This window comes from Rhinolophus sinicus, linkage group LG13 (assembly GCF_036562045.2).
Source record: "Rhinolophus sinicus isolate RSC01 linkage group LG13, ASM3656204v1, whole genome shotgun sequence".
In the NCBI taxonomy this organism is placed as follows: Eukaryota; Metazoa; Chordata; class Mammalia; order Chiroptera; family Rhinolophidae; genus Rhinolophus; species Rhinolophus sinicus.
In genome coordinates this window covers 62,544,251-62,562,161 of record NC_133762.1, presented here as the reverse complement: position 1 = coordinate 62,562,161, position 17,911 = coordinate 62,544,251, and the positions used below count along the sequence as shown (strand labels likewise).

Below are 17,911 nucleotides of genomic sequence, written 5' to 3'. Positions count from 1 at the left end.
GCGCTCACGAGGCAGGCCGGGAGCAGACTCCTGGGGCACGGGGAGCCGGGTACCAGCGTCTACCGCCATACCACCCTGAACGCGCCCGATCTCCTCTGATCTCGGGAGCTAAGCAGGGAGGGGCCTGGTTAGTTCTTGGATGGGAGACCGCCTGGGAATACCTGTAGGCTTTTCCTCGCCTCTCCTTTTGCACCGCCCCCCCCCCCCCCGGCGTGGCTCCCTCCGAACCCCTGCCGCCCCTTGCCCCTCTGCAGCCGCCCAGCCAGCCGAAGGTCCCCCTGGCCAGTGGCCGGTCAGCCACCCGGCACTACAAGCTGGCAGCCCCGGCCGCACACCAGGCCCGTCGGCCAGGGGTCAGCCCCTCACCCTCTTCTTAGTCCTCTTCGCTGAGGCAGGCAGTCAGCCAGCAGCAGTTAGCCGAGCCTGTGTCTCCGCCGGCAGGCACCTCTCCCCACACCACTGCGCGCCCCCTCCCTTCGCCCACAAGAGCCAGGAACCTTCCCTTCCCGCCGTTCGCGGTGGCCCCAACACACAGGGTACAAAGAGCCGGGTCAAACCAGGGGACGGATGGAGCACCACCCCAACACACCGCACGCCCTCGGACTCCAGGAGAGACCACCGCAAGCGGAAGTGCAGGCACGCAGGCACACAGCCCTCTCAACCAGGGTGCCTGTGGGTGCCACTCTCCTCCCGCGGGGGGGGGGGGTGTTCCTGCGCGGGGCTCGGAGCCCACTGGCCCTCCCGCCCGGCCTGGGGGCTTCAAGGGTGACTTTCAATGCCCGGGCACTGCCTCCTCCGTGGAGCCCAGCCACGGGCATGACCACACTTCGGTTTTGAAGCTGCCACTTCAAAGCAGCGTCAGTGCGTCTGTCCCCGTCCGTGTGCCCGCTAGTGCGTCCCTCCCCCCTCCCCCACCCCATGTCTCGCTGTCTCTGCGACGTGCCTGTTGGGCTCTGGCTCTCGCTCAGGAGCCCTCTCCGCGCGTGCCAGCCCCCTCTTTCTCTGTCTCTGTCCATGTCTCTCTGTATGTCTAGGTACATACAGGTACATATAGGTGTATATTTCGATCTCGCTCCGTCTTACTCCTCCTCCCGTTTTGTCTGTCGGGCCCTGTCCTGCGGGGACTCTAGTCCCTCTGCCCGCACAAGAACGCAGGATATGGCGAGGCCAAGAAGGAACACCAACAGAGCCACGGATAGGGAGCTCACAGCACTATGTCTCACGGGCGGCTGGCTCGGAGACACGGCAAGCCGGAGCCGCCCGATCCCCGACCTGCCGGCCGCTTCTCTGCCAACCCACCGACACACCGCCCGTCGACCCACCAAGCCGGCCCACTGCAATCCGCGCCCCTCTGCAATTTGCAGTCCACCATCCGCGCTTCCTAGCTTGGCCACCGCAGCTCCTCCGGTGGCCAATGGCCAACGGGCAACAGCTGATGGCCAAGCGGTCACAGCTGATGACCATGCAGCCCCCAAGCAGCACCCCTCCACGCGAGGCCCAGAGCCTGGAGAGTGCTCTCTGGGAGTCTGTCCCCACAGTCCCCGTCTGTCTCTCTCCGCCACTCTCTTGCTCCGTCTCTGGCCTTCCCTCATCCTCTCTCTCACCTCCCTGGGTCAGGAGATGTGACGTGTAGCCAGTGAAGGGACCGGAGATCGGGCGGGGCTCGGGGTCGCTGACGAGGGTCGAGGGCCCAGACTGAAGGCTTGTGACGAAGGGTGGCTGCAGACTGGAGCTGCTGCGCCCTGGTGGCGCGCGGGTGGCTCTCCTGGCTTTGGGCCAGTGGGTGGGGCCGGCCAGGGCCCGGGCCTGGGTTGCATGTCCCTAGGGCCGGAGGGGACTGAGAGGACCCTGCGACCCCCTCGGTGGCCCTGAGAGGTGGGGACAGCACAGCAGCAAGGGGGGTGTGCGGTTGTGGGGCTGGGCGCAGATGAGAGGGGTTGGGGTAGGGGGGCGGGGTAAAAGCCCTTCGGGGCATGGGAGTCCCAGGATGCCAGGGCGCCCAGACATATGTCACAGTCAGGGAAGTGACAGAGGCCCGTGGAGCCACTGGGGGGCGCGAAGGGGCCTCGCTGCGGGCCAGGAGTAGCCCGTCGCCCACACCAGCGGCGTCCGGAGGAGGCGGGGAGCGCGCGGGAGGCGCTCAGGCAGACGTGCTCGCCACCCGAACGGCCCAGCAGCATGGCGCGCGCTCAGAGGCAGGTCGGGAGCAGGCTCTTGGAGTGCCGGGAGCCGGGTCCCAGCGCCTAAGGCCAGACCACCCTGAACGCGCCAGATCTCGTCTGATCTCGGAAGCTAAGCAGGGCCGGGCCTGCTTAGTACTTGGATGGGAGACCGCCTGGGAATACCTGTAGGCTTTTGCTCGCCTCTCCTTTGCGCCTCCCGGCGAGGCTCCCTCCGAACCCCTGCCGCCCCTTGCCTCTCTGCAGCCGCCCAGCCAGCCCAAGGCCCCCCTGACCAGCAGAGGGTTAGCCGACAGGCACTACAAGCTGGCAGCCCCCGCCGCACACCAGGCCCGTCGGCCAGGGCTCCCCCGCACACCCTCTTCTTAGTCCTCTTCAGTCCCGAGGCGTCATCTCTCGAACCCTTCGCCGACCCTACGTCGCCGCCGCCGCCAGCGCTGCCCTCTGCCCCGCCGCCACCGCCAAATCCGCCACCATCACCGCGCTCCCCACAACCCCCTCCAGCGCTGCCCTCACCCCTGCCCCCGCCCTCGCCGCCGCCATCGCTGTACTGCTTCAATCTCCCGCCTCTGCTCTCCCCTCCACCGCCGCCAGCACCGCCCTCTTTCCCGCTACCGCTGCCGCAGGCGCCAACCCTCCCCGCGCCCAGCGCCCACCGACACAGCCCCGAACGCTGCCGCCGCCTCCATCGCCGACCTCTCAACAATCCCGCGCCGCCCCCGCCGCCGCCGCCGCCGCCGCCATCACCGCGCTCCCCACCCCCTCCGCCAGCGCTACCCTCGCCCCCTACCCCGCCCCCCCCGCCGCCATCGCTGTACTCCATCAAACTCCCTCCTCTGCTCTCGCCCCCTCTGCCGCCAGCACCGCGCTCCCCATCCCCGCCGCCAGTGCTGCCCTCTCCCCCCCCCCCCCCCCCGCCCCCGCCATTGCCGCACTCCCTCAATCTCCCTCCTCTGCTCTCCCCGCCTCCAGCACCGCCATCTCCCCCGCCCCCGCCCCCGCCGCCACCATCGCCATACTCCCTCAATCTCCCGCCTCTGCTCTCCCCCACCCCGCCGCCGCCGCCATCGCTCCCCGTACCCCGGCGCCCACCGTCAAAGCCCCCATTGTCGCCGCCGCCATCGCCGCCCTGGCGCCATCCTAGCGGTTGCCATCGACTACCTCCCCACCATCCCCTGCCTCCGCCGCAGCCGCCCCCGCCGCCGCCGCGGGATCCTCCCACAACTCCCAAGCCCAGGGTTGCCTGCTGGTGCAGGCCTCCAGCAGCCTTGGGGGTAAACCTGGTGGCGGTAGGGGGGCGGGGTGTATGGCGGTCTGGGTCCGGGGAGTCCCAGGATGCCAGAGTTCCACGACTTCTGGCACCATCAGGGAAGTGGCAGTGTCCCATGGGGCCTCGGGTGGCGCGAAGGGGCCTCGCTGCCGGCCAGGAGTAGCCCGCCGCCCACGCCAGGGGCATTCGGAAGAGGCGGGAGCCGGACTGGGGGGGGGAAGCGGTGCTGGCAGAGCCGGCCTGCGGGTCGATGCTCGCCACCGGAGCGGCGCATCTGCATGGCGCGCGCTCACGAGGCAGGCCGGGAGCAGACTCCTGGGGCACGGGGAGCCGGGTACCAGCGTCTACCGCCATACCACCCTGAACGCGCCCGATCTCCTCTGATCTCGGGAGCTAAGCAGGGAGGGGCCTGGTTAGTTCTTGGATGGGAGACCGCCTGGGAATACCTGTAGGCTTTTCCCCGCCTCTCCTTTTGCACCGCCCCCCCCCCCCCCCCGGCGTGGCTCCCTCCGAACCCCTGCCGCCCCTTGCCCCTCTGCAGCCGCCCAGCCAGCCGAAGGTCCCCCTGGCCAGTGGCCGGTCAGCCACCCGGCACTACAAGCTGGCAGCCCCGGCCGCACACCAGGCCCGTCGGCCAGGGGTCAGCCCCTCACCCTCTTCTTAGTCCTCTTCGCTGAGGCAGGCAGTCAGCCAGCAGCAGTTAGCCGAGCCTGTGTCTCCGCCGGCAGGCACCTCTCCCCACACCACTGCGCGCCCCCTCCCTTCGCCCACAAGAGCCAGGAACCTTCCCTTCCCGCCGTTCGCGGTGGCCCCAACACACAGGGTACAAAGAGCCGGGTCAAACCAGGGGACGGATGGAGCACCACCCCAACACACCGCACGCCTCGGACTCCAGGAGAGACCACCAAAGGGAAGTGCAGGCACGCAGGCACACAGCCCTCTCAACCAGGGTGCCTGTGGGTGCCACTCTCCTCCGCGGGGGGGTTCCTGGGGGGCTGAGCCCACTGGCCCTCCCGCCCGGCCTGGGGGCTTCAAGGGTGACTTTCAATGCCCGGCACTGCCTCCTCCGTGGAGCCCAGCCACGGGCATGACCACACTTCGGTTTTGAAGCTGCCACTTCAAAGCAGCGTCAGTGCGTCTGTCCCCGTCCGTGTGCCCGCTAGTGCGTCCCCCCCCCCCCCACCCCATGTCTCGCTGTCTCTGCGACGTGCCTGTTGGGCTCTGGCTCTCGCTCAGGAGCTCTCTCCCCGCGTGCCAGCCCCCTCTTTCTCTGTCTCTGTCCATGTCTCTCTGTATGTCTAGGTACATACAGGTACATATAGGTGTATATTTCGATCTCGCTCCGTCTTACTCCTCCTCCCGTTTTGTCTGTCGGGCCCTGTCCTGCGGGGACTCTAGTCCCTCTGCCCGCACAAGAACGCAGGATATGGCGAGGCCAAGAAGGAACACCAACAGAGCCACGGATAGGGAGCTCACAGCACTATGTCTCACGGGCGGCTGGCTCGGAGACACGGCAAGCCGGAGCCGCCCGATCCCCGACCTGCCGGCCGCTTCTCTGCCAACCCACCGACACACCGCCCGTCGACCCACCAAGCCGGCCCACTGCAATCCGCGCCCCTCTGCAATTTGCAGTCCACCATCCGCGCTTCCTAGCTTGGCCACCGCAGCTCCTCCGGTGGCCAATGGCCAACGGGCAACAGCTGATGGCCAAGCGGTCACAGCTGATGACCATGCAGCCCCCAAGCAGCACCCCTCCACGCGAGGCCCAGAGCCTGGAGAGTGCTCTCTGGGAGTCTGTCCCCACAGTCCCCGTCTGTCTCTCTCCGCCACTCTCTTGCTCCGTCTCTGGCCTTCCCTCATCCTCTCTCTCACCTCCCTGGGTCAGGAGATGTGACGTGTAGCCAGTGAAGGGACCGGAGATCGGGCGGGGCTCCGGGTCGCTGACGAGGGTCGAGGGCCCAGACTGAAGGCTTGTGACGAAGGGTGGCTGCAGACTGGAGCTGCTGCGCCCTGGTGGCGCCCGGGTGGCTCTCCCTGGCTTTGGGCCAGTGGGTGGGGCCGGCCAGGGCTGGGCCTGGGTTGCATGTCCCTAGGGCCGGAGGGACTGAGAGGACCCTGCGACCCCTCGGTGGCCCTGAGAGGTGGGGACAGCACAGCAGCAAGGGGGTGTGCGGTTGTGGGGCTGGGCGCAGATGAGAGGGGTTGGGGTAGGGGCGGGGTGCCCTTCGGGCCTGGGAGTCCCAGGATGCCAGGGCGCCCAGACATATGTCACAGTCAGGGAAGTGACAGAGGCCCGTGGAGCCACTGGGGCGCGAAGGGGCCTCGCTGCGGGCCAGGAGTAGCCTGTCGCCCACACCAGCGGCGTCCGGAGGAGGCGGGGAGCGCGGGAGGCGCTCAGGCAGACGTGCTCGCCACCCGAGCGGCCCAGCAGCATGGCGCGCGCTCAGAGGCAGGTCGGGAGCAGGCTCTTGCAGTGCCGGGAGCCGGGTCCCAGCGCCTAAGGCCAGACCACCCTGAACGCGCCAGATCTCGTCTGATCTCGGAAGCTAAGCAGGGCCGGGCCTGCTTAGTACTTGGATGGGAGACCGCCTGGGAATACCTGTAGGCTTTTGCTCGCCTCTCCTTTTGCAACGCCTCCCCGGCGAGGCTCGCTCCGAACCCCTGCCGCCCCTTGCCTCTCTGCAGCCGCCCAGCCAGCCCAAGGTCCCCCTGACCAGCAGAGGGTTAGCCGCCCGGCACTGCAAGCTGGCATCCCCGGCCGCACACCAGGCCCGTCGGCCAGGGCTCCCCCGCACACCCTCTTCTTAGTCCTCTTCAGTCCCGCAGGCCGTCATCTCGAACCCTTCGCCGACCCTAGGTCGCCGCCGCCGCCGCCAGCGCTGCCCTCTCCCCCGCCGCCACCGCCAAATCCGCCACCATCACCGCGCTCCCCACAACCCCCTCCAGCGCTGCCCTCACCCCTGCCCCCGCCCTCGCCGCCGCCAGCGCTGTACTGCTTCAATCTCCCGCCTCTGCTCTCCCCTCCTCCGCCGCCAGCACCGCCCTCTTTCCCGCTACCGCTGCCGCAGGCGCCAACCCTCCCCGCGCCCAGCGCCCGCCGACACAGCCCCCAACGCTGCCGCCGCCTCCATCGCCGACCTCGCAACACTCCCGCGCCGCCGCCGCCGCCGCCGCCGCCGCCGCCGCCATCACCGCGCTCCCCACACCCTCCGCCAGCGCTACCCTCGCCCCCTCCCCCGCCCCCGCCGCCGCCATCGCTGTACTCCGTCAAACTCCCTCTTCTGCTCTCGCCCCCTCTGCCGCCAGCACCGCGCTCCCCATCCCCGCCGCCAGTGCTGCCCTCTCCCCCACCCCCGCCCCCGCCGCCGCCGCCATTGCCGCACTCCCTCAATCTCCCTCCTCTGCTCTCCCCGCCTCCAGCACCGCCATCTCCCCCGCCCCCGCCGCCACCATCGCCATACTCCCTCAATCTCCCGCCTCTGCTCTCCCCCGCCCCCGCCGCCGCCGCCGCCGCCATTGCCGCACTCCCTCAATCTCCCTCCTCTGCTCTCCCCGCCTCCAGCACCGCCATCTCCACCGCCTCCGCCCAAGCCCCCGCCGACGCCGCCACCATCGCCATACTCCCTCAATCTCCCGCCTCTGCTCTCCCCCACCCCGCCGCCGCCGCCATCGCTCCCCGTACCCCGGCGCCCACCGTCAAAGCCCCCATTGTCGCCGCCGCCATCGCCGCCCTGGCGCCATCCTCGCGGTTGCCATCGACTACCTCCCCACCCTCCCGCCCCTCCGCCGCCGCCGCCGCCGCCGCCGCCGCGGGATCCTCCCACAACTCCCAAGCCCAGGGTTGCCTGCTGGTGCAGGCCTCCAGCAGCCTTGGGGGTAAACCTGGTGGCGGTAGGGGGGCGGGGTGTATGCCGGTCTGGGTGCGGGGAGTCCCAGGATGCCAGAGTTCCACGACTTCTGGCACCATCAGGGAAGTGGCAGTGTCCCATGGAGCCTCGGGTGGCGCGAAGGGGCCTCGCTGCCGGCCAGGAGTAGCCCGCCGCCCACGCCAGGGGCATTCGGAAGAGGCGGGGAGCCGGACTGGGGGCGGACGCGGTGCTGGCAGAGCCGGCCCGCGGGTCGATGCTCGCCACCGGAGCGGCTCATCTGCATGGCGGGCGCTCACGAGACAGGCCGGGAGCAGGCTCTTGGGGCGCGGGAGCCGGGTCCCAGCGTGTACGGCCATACCACCCTGAACGCGCCCGATCTCCTCTGTTCTCGGGAGCTAAGCAGGGAGGGGCCTGGTTAGTACTTGGATGGGAGACCGCCTGGGTATACCTGTAGGCTTTTGCTCGCCTCTCCTTTTGCGCCGCCGCCCCGGCGTGGCTCCCTCCGAACCCCTGCCGCCCCTTGCCCTCTGCAGCCGCCCAGCCAGCCGAAGGTCCCCTGGCCAGTGGCCGGTCAGCCACCCGCACTACAAGCTGGCAGCCCCGGCCGCACACCAGGCCCGTCGGCCAGGGGTCAGCCCCTCACCCTCTTCTTAGTCCTCTTCGCTGAGGCAGGCAGTCAGCCAGCAGCAGTTAGCCGAGCCTGTGTCTCCGCCGGCAGGCACCTCTCCCCACACCACTGCGCGCCCCCTCCCTTCGCCCACAAGAGCCAGGAACCTTCCCTGCTCGCCGCGCGGTGGCCCCAACACACAGGGTACAAAGAGCCGGGTCAAACCAGGGACGGATGGAGCACCACCCCAACACACCGCACGCCCTCGGACTCCAGGAGAGACCACCGCAAGCGGAAGTGCAGGCACGCAGGCACACAGCCCTCTCAACCAGGGTGCCTGTGGGTGCCACTCTCCTCCCGCGGCGGGGGGGGTTCCTGGGCGGGGCTCGGAGCCCACTGGCCCTCCCGCCCGGCCTGGGGGCTTCAAGGGTGACTTTCAATGCCCGGGCACTGCCTCCTCCGTGGAGCCCAGCCACGGGCATGACCACACTTCGGTTTTGAAGCTGCCACTTCAAAGCAGCGTCAGTGCGTCTGTCCCCGTCCGTGTGCCCGCTAGTGCGTCCCTCCCCCCTCCCCCACCCCATGTCTCGCTGTCTCTGCGACGTGCCTGTTGGGCTCTGGCTCTCGCTCAGGAGCTCTCTCCCCGCGTGCCAGCCCCCTCTTTCTCTGTCTCTGTCCATGTCTCTCTGTATGTCTAGGTACATACAGGTACATATAGGTGTATATTTCGATCTCGCTCCGTCTTACTCCTCCTCCCGTTTTGTCTGTCGGGCCCTGTCCTGCGGGGACTCTAGTCCCTCTGCCCGCACAAGAACGCAGGATATGGCGAGGCCAAGAAGGAACACCAACAGAGCCACGGATAGGGAGCTCACAGCACTATGTCTCACGGGCGGCTGGCTCGGAGACACGGCAAGCCGGAGCCGCCCGATCCCCACCTGCCGGCCGCTTCTCTGCCAACCCACCGACACACCGCCTGTCGACCCACCAAGCCGGCCCACTGCAATCCGCGCCTCTGCAATTTGCAGTCCACCATCCGCGCTTCCTAGCTTGGCCACTGCAGCTCCTCCGGTGGCCAATGGCCAACTGGCAACAGCTGATGGCCAAGCGGTCACAGCTGATGACCATGCAGCCCCAAGCAGCACCCCTCCACGCGAGGCCCAGAGCCTGGAGAGTGCTCTCTGGGAGTCTGTCCCCACAGTCCCGTCTGTCTCTCTCCGCCACTCTCTTGCTCCGTCTCTGGCCTTCCTCATCCTCTCTCTCACCTCCCTGGGTCAGGAGATGTGACGTGTAGCCAGTGAAGGGACCGGAGATCGGGGGCTCCGGGTCGCTGACGAGGGTCGAGGCCCAGACTGAAGGCTTGTGACGAAGGGTGGCTGCAGACTGGAGCTGCTGCGCCCTGGTGGCGCGCGGGTGGCTCTCTCTGGCTTTGGGCCAGTGGGTGGGGCCGGCCAGGGCGCAGGCCTGGGTTGCATGTCCCTAGGGCCGGAGGGGACTGAGAGGACCCTGCGACCCCTCGGTGGCCCTGAGAGGTGGGGACAGCACAGCAGCAAGGGGTGTGGTTGTGGGGCTGGGGGAGATGAGAGGGTTGGGGTAGGGGCGGGGTGCCCTTCGGGGCCTGGGAGTCCCAGGATGCCAGGGCGCCCAGACATATGTCACAGTCAGGGAAGTGACAGAGGCCCGTGGAGCCACTGGGGCGCGAAGGGGCCTGCTGCGGGCCAGGAGTAGCCTGTCGCCCACACCAGCGGCGTCCGGAGGAGGCGGGGAGCGCGGGAGGCGCTCAGGCAGACGTGCTCGCCACCCGAACGGCCCAGCAGCATGGCGCGCGCTCAGAGGCAGGTCGGGAGCAGGCTCTTGCAGTGCCGGGAGCCGGGTCCCAGCGCCTAAGGCCAGACCACCCTGAACGCGCCAGATCTCGTCTGATCTCGGAAGCTAAGCAGGGCCGGGCCTGCTTAGTACTTGGATGGGAGACCGCCTGGGAATACCTGTAGGCTTTTGCTCGCCTCTCCTTTTGCAACGCCTCCCCGGCGAGGCTCCCTCCGAACCCCTGCCGCCCCTTGCCTCTCTGCAGCCGCCCAGCCAGCCCAAGGTCCCCCTGACCAGCAGAGGGTTAGCCGCCCGGCACTGCAAGCTGGCATCCCCGGCCGCACACCAGGCCCGTCGGCCAGAGCTCCCCCGCACACCCTCTTCTTAGTCCTCTTCAGTCCCGCAGGCCGTCATCTCGAACCCTTCGCCGACCCTAGGTCGCCGCCGCCGCCGCCAGCGCTGCCCTCTCCCCCGCCGCCACCGCCAAATCCGCCACCATCACCGCGCTCCCCACAACCCCCTCCAGCGCTGCCCTCACCCCTGCCCCCGCCCTCGCCGCCGCCAGCGCTGTACTGCTTCAATCTCCCGCCTCTGCTCTCCCCTCCTCCGCCGCCAGCACCGCCCTCTTTCCCCCTACCGCCGCAGGCGCCAACCCTCCCCGCGCCCAGCGCCCGCCGACACAGCCCCCAACGCTGCCGCCGCCTCCATCGCCGACCTCGCAACACTCCCGCGCCGCCGCCGCCGCCGCCGCCGCCGCCATCACCGCGCTCCCCACACCCTCCGCCAGCGCTACCCTCCCCCCCTCCCCCCCCGCCGCCGCCATCGCTGTACTCCGTCAAACTCCCTCTTCTGCTCTCGCCCCCTCTGCCGCCAGCACCGCGCTCCCCATCCCCGCCGCCAGTGCTGCCCTCTCCCCCACCCCCCCCCCGCCCCCCCCCGCCATTGCCCCACTCCCTCAATCTCCCTCCTCTGCTCTCCCCGCCTCCAGCACCGCCATCTCCCCCGCCCCCGCCCCCGCCGCCACCATCGCCATACTCCCTCAATCTCCCGCCTCTGCTCTCCCCCACCCCGCCGCCGCCGCCATCGCTCCCCGTACCCCGGCGCCCACCGTCAAAGCCCCCATTGTCGCCGCCGCCATCGCCGCCCTGGCGCCATCCTCGCGGTTGCCATCGACTACCTCCCCACCATCCCCTGCCTCCGCCGCCGCAGCCGCCCCCGCCGCCGCCGCCGCGGGATCCTCCCACAACTCCCAAGCCCAGGGTTGCCTGCTGGTGCAGGCCTCCAGCAGCCTTGGGGGTAAACCTGGTGGCGGTAGGGGGGCGGGGTGTATGGCGGTCTGGGTCCGGGGAGTCCCAGGATGCCAGAGTTCCACGACTTCTGGCACCATCAGGGAAGTGGCAGTGTCCCATGGGGCCTCGGGTGGCGCGAAGGGGCCTCGCTGCCGGCCAGGAGTAGCCCGCCGCCCACGCCAGGGGCATTCGGAAGAGGCGGGGAGCCGGACTGGGGGGGGGAAGCGGTGCTGGCAGAGCCGGCCTGCGGGTCGATGCTCGCCACCGGAGCGGCGCATCTGCATGGCGCGCGCTCACGAGGCAGGCCGGGAGCAGACTCCTGGGGCACGGGGAGCCGGGTACCAGCGTCTACCGCCATACCACCCTGAACGCGCCCGATCTCCTCTGATCTCGGGAGCTAAGCAGGGAGGGGCCTGGTTAGTTCTTGGATGGGAGACCGCCTGGGAATACCTGTAGGCTTTTCCTCGCCTCTCCTTTTGCACCGCCCCCCCCCCCGCGTGGCTCCCTCCGAACCCCTGCCGCCCCTTGCCCCTCTGCAGCCGCCCAGCCAGCCGAAGGTCCCCCTGGCCAGTGGCCGGTCAGCCACCCGGCACTACAAGCTGGCAGCCCCGGCCGCACACCAGGCCCGTCGGCCAGGGGTCAGCCCCTCACCCTCTTCTTAGTCCTCTTCGCTGAGGCAGGCAGTCAGCCAGCAGCAGTTAGCCGAGCCTGTGTCTCCGCCGGCAGGCACCTCTCCCCACACCACTGCGCGCCCCCTCCCTTCGCCCACAAGAGCCAGGAACCTTCCCTTCCCGCCGTTCGCGGTGGCCCCAACACACAGGGTACAAAGAGCCGGGTCAAACCAGGGGACGGATGGAGCACCACCCCAACACACCGCACGCCCTCGGACTCCAGGAGAGACCACCGCAAGCGGAAGTGCAGGCACGCAGGCACACAGCCCTCTCAACCAGGGTGCCTGTGGGTGCCACTCTCCTCCCGCGGGGGGGGGGGGTTCCTGCGCGGGGCTCGGAGCCCACTGGCCCTCCCGCCCGGCCTGGGGGCTTCAAGGGTGACTTTCAATGCCCGGGCACTGCCTCCTCCGTGGAGCCCAGCCACGGGCATGACCACCCTCCGTGTTTGAAGCTGCCACTTCAAAGCAGCGTCAGTGCGTCTGTCCCCGTCCGTGTGCCCGCTAGTGCGTCCCTCCCCCCTCCCCCACCCCATGTCTCGCTGTCTCTGCGACGTGCCTGTTGGGCTCTGGCTCTCGCTCAGGAGCTCTCTCCCCGCGTGCCAGCCCCCTCTTTCTCTGTCTCTGTCCATGTCTCTCTGTATGTCTAGGTACATACAGGTACATATAGGTGTATATTTCGATCTCGCTCCGTCTTACTCCTCCTCCCGTTTTGTCTGTCGGGCCCTGTCCTGCGGGGACTCTAGTCCCTCTGCCCGCACAAGAACGCAGGATATGGCGAGGCCAAGAAGGAACACCAACAGAGCCACGGATAGGGAGCTCACAGCACTATGTCTCACGGGCGGCTGGCTCGGAGACACGGCAAGCCGGAGCCGCCCGATCCCCGACCTGCCGGCCGCTTCTCTGCCAACCCACCGACACACCGCCCGTCGACCCACCAAGCCGGCCCACTGCAATCCGCGCCCCTCTGCAATTTGCAGTCCACCATCCGCGCTTCCTAGCTTGGCCACCGCAGCTCCTCCGGTGGCCAATGGCCAACGGGCAACAGCTGATGGCCAAGCGGTCACAGCTGATGACCATGCAGCCCCCAAGCAGCACCCCTCCACGCGAGGCCCAGAGCCTGGAGAGTGCTCTCTGGGAGTCTGTCCCCACAGTCCCCGTCTGTCTCTCTCCGCCACTCTCTTGCTCCGTCTCTGGCCTTCCCTCATCCTCTCTCTCACCTCCCTGGGTCAGGAGAGGTGACGTGTAGCCAGTGAAGGGACCGGAGATCGGGCGGGGCTCCCTCCGGTCGCTGACGAGGGTCGAGGCCCAGACTGAAGGCTTGTGACGAAGGGTGGCTGCAGACTGGAGCTGCTGCACCTGGTGGCGCGGGTGGCTCTCCTGGCTTTGGGCCAGTGGGTGGGGCCGGCCAGGGCCAGGGCCTGGGTTGCACGTCCCTAGGGCCGGAGGGGACTGAGAGGACCCTGCGACCCCCTCGGTGGCCCTGAGAGGTGGGGACAGCACAGCAGCAAGGGGGGTGTGCGGTTGTGGGGCTGGGGGGAGATTTGAGGGGTTGGGGTAGGGGGGCGGGGTGAAAGCCCTTCGGGGCCTGGGAGCCCCAGGATGCCAGGGCGCCCAGACATATGTCACAGTCAGGGAAGTGACAGAGGCCCGTGGAGCCACTGGGGGGCGCGAAGGGGCCTCGCTGCGGGCCAGGAGTAGCCCGTCGCCCACACCAGCGGCGTCCGGAGGAGGCGGGGAGCGGGCGGGAGGCGCTCAGGCAGACGTGCTCGCCACCCGAACGGCCCAGCAGCATGGCGCGCGCTCAGAGGCAGGTCGGGAGCAGGCTCTTGGAGTGCCGGGAGCCGGGTCCCAGCGCCTAAGGCCAGACCACCCTGAACGCGCCAGATCTCGTCTGATCTCGGAAGCTAAGCAGGGCCGGGCCTGGTTAGTACTTGGATGGGAGACCGCCTGGGAATACCTGTAGGCTTTGCTCGCCTCTCCTTTGCAACGCCTCCCCGGCGAGGCTCCCTCCGAACCCCTGCCGCCCCTTGCCTCTCTGCAGCCGCCCAGCCAGCCCAAGGTCCCCCTGAACAGCAGAGGGTTAGCCGCCCCGCACTGCAAGCTGGCATCCCCGGCCGCACACCAGGCCCGTCGGCCAGGGCTCCCCCGCACACCCTCTTCTTAGTCCTCTTCAGTCCCGCAGGCCGTCATCTCGAACCCTTCGCCGACCCTAGGTCGCCGCCGCCGCCGCCAGCGCTGCCCTCTCCCCCGCCGCCACCGCCAAATCCGCCACCATCACCGCGCTCCCCACAACCCCCTCCAGCGCTGCCCTCACCCCTGCCCCCGCCCTCGCCCCCGCCCGCGCTGTACTGCTTCAATCTCCCGCCTCTGCTCTCCCCTCCTCCGCCGCCAGCACCGCCCTCTTCCCCCTACCGCCGCGCGCCAACCCTCCCCGCGCCCAGCGCCCGCCGACACAGCCCCAACGCTGCCGCCTCCATCGCCGACCTCGCAACACTCCCGCGCCGCCGCCGCCGCCGCCGCCGCCGCCATCACCGCGCTCCCCACACCCTCCGCCAGCGCTACCCTCGCCCCCTCCCCCCCCCCCCCCCTCCCTGTACTCCGCCAACCTCCCTCTTCTGCCCCCCCCCCCTCTCCCGCCAGCACCGCGCTCCCCATCCCCGCCGCCAGTGCTGCCCTCTCCCCCACCCCCGCCCCCGCCGCCGCCGCCATTGCCGCACTCCCTCAATCTCCCTCCTCTGCTCTCCCCGCCTCCAGCACCGCCATCTCCCCGCCCCGCCCCCGCCGCCACCATCGCCATACTCCTCAATCTCCGCCTCTGCTCTCCCCCACCCCGCCGCCGCCGCCGCTCCCCGTGCCCTGGCGCCCACCGTCAAAGCCCCCATTGTCGCCGCCGCCATCGCCGCCCTGGCGCCATCCTCGCGGTTGCCATCGGCTACCTCCCCACCATCCCCTGCCTCCGCCGCCCCCCCCGCCGCCGCCGCCGCCGCGGGATCCTCCCACAACTCCCAAGCCCAGGGTTGCCTGCTGGTGCAGGCCTCCAGCAGCCTTGGGGGTAAACCTGGTGGCGGTAGGGGGGCGGGGTGTATGGCGGTCTGGGTCCGGGGAGTCCCAGGATGCCAGAGTTCCACGACTTCTGGCACCATCAGGGAAGTGGCAGTGTCCCATGGGGCCTCGGGTGGCGCGAAGGGGCCTCGCTGCCGGCCAGGAGTAGCCCGCCGCCCCCGCCAGGGGCGTCCGGAAGAGGGGGGGGGCGGGACTGGGGGGGGGAAGCGGTGCTGGCAGAGCCGGCCTGCGGGTCGATGCTCGCCACCGGAGTGGCGCATCTGCATGGCGCGCGCTCACGAGGCAGGCCGGGAGCAGGCTCTGGGGCCGGGAGCCGGGTCCCAGCGTCTGCCATACCACCCTGAACGCGCCCGATCTCCTCTGATCTCGGAGCTAAGCAGGAGGGGCCTGGTTAGTTCTTGGATGGGAGACCGCCTGGGAATACCTGTAGGCTTTGCTCGCCTCTCCTTTGCACTGCCCCCGGCGTGGCTCCCTCCGAACCCCTGCCGCCCCTTGCCCCTCTGCAGCCGCCCAGCCAGCCGAAGGTCCCCGTGGCCAGTGGCCGGTCAGCCACCCGGCACTACAAGCTGGCAGCCCCGGCCGCACACCAGGCCCGTCGGCCAGGGGTCAGCCCCTCACCCTCTTCTTAGTCCTCTTCGCTGAGGCAGGCAGTCAGCCAGCAGCAGTTAGCCGAGCCTGTGTCTCCGCCGGCAGGCACCTCTCCCCACACCACTGCGCGCCCCCTCCCTTCGCCCACAAGAGCCAGGAACCTTCCCTTCCCGCCGTTCAGGTGGCCCCAACACACAGGGTACAAAGAGCCGGGTCAAACCAGGGGACGGATGGAGCACCACCCCAACACACCACACGCCCTCGGACTCCAGGAGAGACCACCGCAAGCGGAAGTGCAGGCACGCAGGCACACAGCCCTCTCAACCAGGGTGCCTGTGGGTGCCACTCTCCTCCCGCGGGGGTTCCTGGGGCTCAGCCCACTGGCCCTCCCGCCCGGCCTGGGGGCTTCAAGGGTGACTTTCAATGCCCGGGCACTGCCTCCTCCGTGGAGCCCAGCCACGGGCATGACCACACTTCGGGTTTGAAGCTGCCACTTCAAAGCAGCGTCAGTGCGTCTGTCCCCGTCCGTGTGCCCGCTAGTGCGTCCCTCCAACCTCCCCCACCCCATGTCTCGCTGTCTCTGCGACGTGCCTGTTGGGCTCTGGCTCTCGCTCAGGAGCTCTCTCCCCGCGTGCCAGCCCCCTCTTTCGCTGTCTCTGTCCATGTCTCTCTGTATGTCTAGGTACATACAGGTACATATAGGTGTATATTTCGATCTCGCTCCGTCTTACTCCTCCTCCCGTTTTGTCTGTCGGGCCCTGTCCTGCGGGGACTCTAGTCCCTCTGCCCGCACGAGAACGCAGGATATGGCGAGGCCAAGAAGGAACACCAACAGAGCCACGGATAGGGAGCTCACAGCACTATGTCTCACGGGCGGCTGGCTCAGAGACACGGCAAGCCGGAGCCGCCCGATCCCCGACCTGCCGGCCGCTTCTCTGCCAACCCACCGACACACCGCCCGTCGACCCACCAAGCCGGCCCACTGCAATCCGCGCCCCTCTGCAATTTGCAGTCCACCATCCGCGCTTCCTAGCTTGGCCACCGCAGCTCCTCCGGTGGCCAATGGCCAACGGGCAACAGCTGATGGCCAAGCGGTCACAGCTGATGACCATGCAGCCCCCAAGCAGCACCCCTCCACGCGAGGCCCAGAGCCTGGAGAGTGCTCTCTGGGAGTCTGTCCCCACAGTCCCCGTCTGTCTCTCTCCGCCACTCTCTTGCTCCGTCTCTGGCCTTCCCTCATCCTCTCTCTCACCTCCCTGGGTCAGGAGATGTGACGTGTAGCCAGTGAAGGGACCGGAGATCGGGGCCCCGTCGCTGACGAGGGGCGAGGGCCCAGACTGAAGGCTTGTGACGAAGGGTGGCTGCAGACTGGAGCTGCTGCGCGCTGGTGGCGCAGGGGTGGCTCGCCCGGGCGTTGGGCCAGTGGGTGGGGCCGGCCAGGGCCCGGGCCTGGGTTGCGTGTCCCTAGGGCCGGAGGGGACTGAGAGGACCCTGCGACCCCTCGGTGGCCCTGAGAGGTGGGGACAGCACAGCAGCAAGGGGTGTGGGTTGTGGGGCTGGGGAGATGAGAGGGGTTGGGGTAGGGGTGCCCTTCGGGCCTGGGAGTCCCAGGATGCCAGGGCGCCCAGACATATGTCACAGTCAGGGAAGTGACAGAGGCCCGTGGAGCCACTATGGCAGGGGGCACGAAGGGGCCTCGCTGCGGGCCAGGAGTAGCCCGTCGCCCACACCAGCGGCGTCCGGAGGAGGCGGGGAGCGCGCGGGAGGCGCTCAGGCAGACGTGCTCGCCACCCGAACGGCCCAGCAGCATGGCGCGCGCTCAGAGGCAGGTCGGGAGCAGGCTCTTGCAGTGCCGGGAGCCGGGTCCCAGCGCCTAAGGCCAGACCACCCTGAACGCGCCAGATCTCGTCTGATCTCGGAAGCTAAGCAGGGCCGGGCCTGCTTAGTACATGGATGGGAGACCGCCTGGGAATACCTGTAGGCTTTTGCTCGCCTCTCCTTTTGCAACGCCTCCCCGGCGAGGCTCCCTCCGAACCCCTGCCGCCCCTTGCCTCTCTGCAGCCGCCCAGCCAGCCCAAGGTCCCCCTGAACAGCAGAGGGTTAGCCGCCCGGCACTGCAAGCTGGCATCCCCGGCCGCACACCAGGCCCGTCGGCCAGGGCTCCCCCGCACACCCTCTTCTTAGTCCTCTTCAGTCCCGCAGGCCGTCATCTCGAACCCTTCGCCGACCCTACGTCGCCGCCGCCGCCGGCGCCAGCGCTGCCCTCTGCCCCGCCGCCACCGCCAAATCCGCCACCATCACCGCGCTCCCCACAACCCCCTCCAGCGCTGCCCTCACCCCTGCCCCCGCCCTCGCCGCCGCCATCGCTGTACTGCTTCAATCTCCCGCCTCTGCTCTCCCTCCTCCGCCGCCAGCACCGCCCTCTTCCTCATACCCCGCCGCAGGCGCTAACCTCCCGCGCCCAGCGCCCGCCGACACAGCCCCCCAACGCTGCCGCCGCCATCGCCGACCATCCTGCGCCGCTGCTGCTGCCGCCGCCGCCGCCGCCGCCATCACCGCGCTCCCCACCCCT

At 69.4% G+C, this 17,911-nt stretch overlaps 9 pseudogenes; all 9 read left to right on the top strand.

Moving 5' to 3' along the window:
* The first annotated feature begins 57 nt into the window (after positions 1 to 57).
* Positions 58 to 175, top strand: LOC141568411 (5S ribosomal RNA; annotated as a pseudogene).
* Positions 176 to 2,241: 2,066 nt separating this feature from the next.
* LOC141568397 (5S ribosomal RNA) lies at positions 2,242 to 2,360 on the top strand (annotated as a pseudogene).
* Positions 2,361 to 3,792: 1,432 nt separating this feature from the next.
* LOC141568409 (5S ribosomal RNA) lies at positions 3,793 to 3,912 on the top strand (annotated as a pseudogene).
* Positions 3,913 to 5,945: 2,033 nt separating this feature from the next.
* Positions 5,946 to 6,064, top strand: LOC141568393 (5S ribosomal RNA; annotated as a pseudogene).
* A 1,599-nt stretch (positions 6,065 to 7,663) lies between these two features.
* LOC141568407 (5S ribosomal RNA) lies at positions 7,664 to 7,782 on the top strand (annotated as a pseudogene).
* A 2,022-nt stretch (positions 7,783 to 9,804) lies between these two features.
* Positions 9,805 to 9,923, top strand: LOC141568382 (5S ribosomal RNA; annotated as a pseudogene).
* Positions 9,924 to 11,364: 1,441 nt separating this feature from the next.
* On the top strand, positions 11,365 to 11,482 carry LOC141568410 (5S ribosomal RNA; annotated as a pseudogene).
* Positions 11,483 to 13,541: 2,059 nt separating this feature from the next.
* Positions 13,542 to 13,661, top strand: LOC141568412 (5S ribosomal RNA; annotated as a pseudogene).
* Positions 13,662 to 17,210: 3,549 nt separating this feature from the next.
* Positions 17,211 to 17,329, top strand: LOC141568402 (5S ribosomal RNA; annotated as a pseudogene).
* The last annotated feature ends 582 nt before the right edge of the window (positions 17,330 to 17,911 follow it).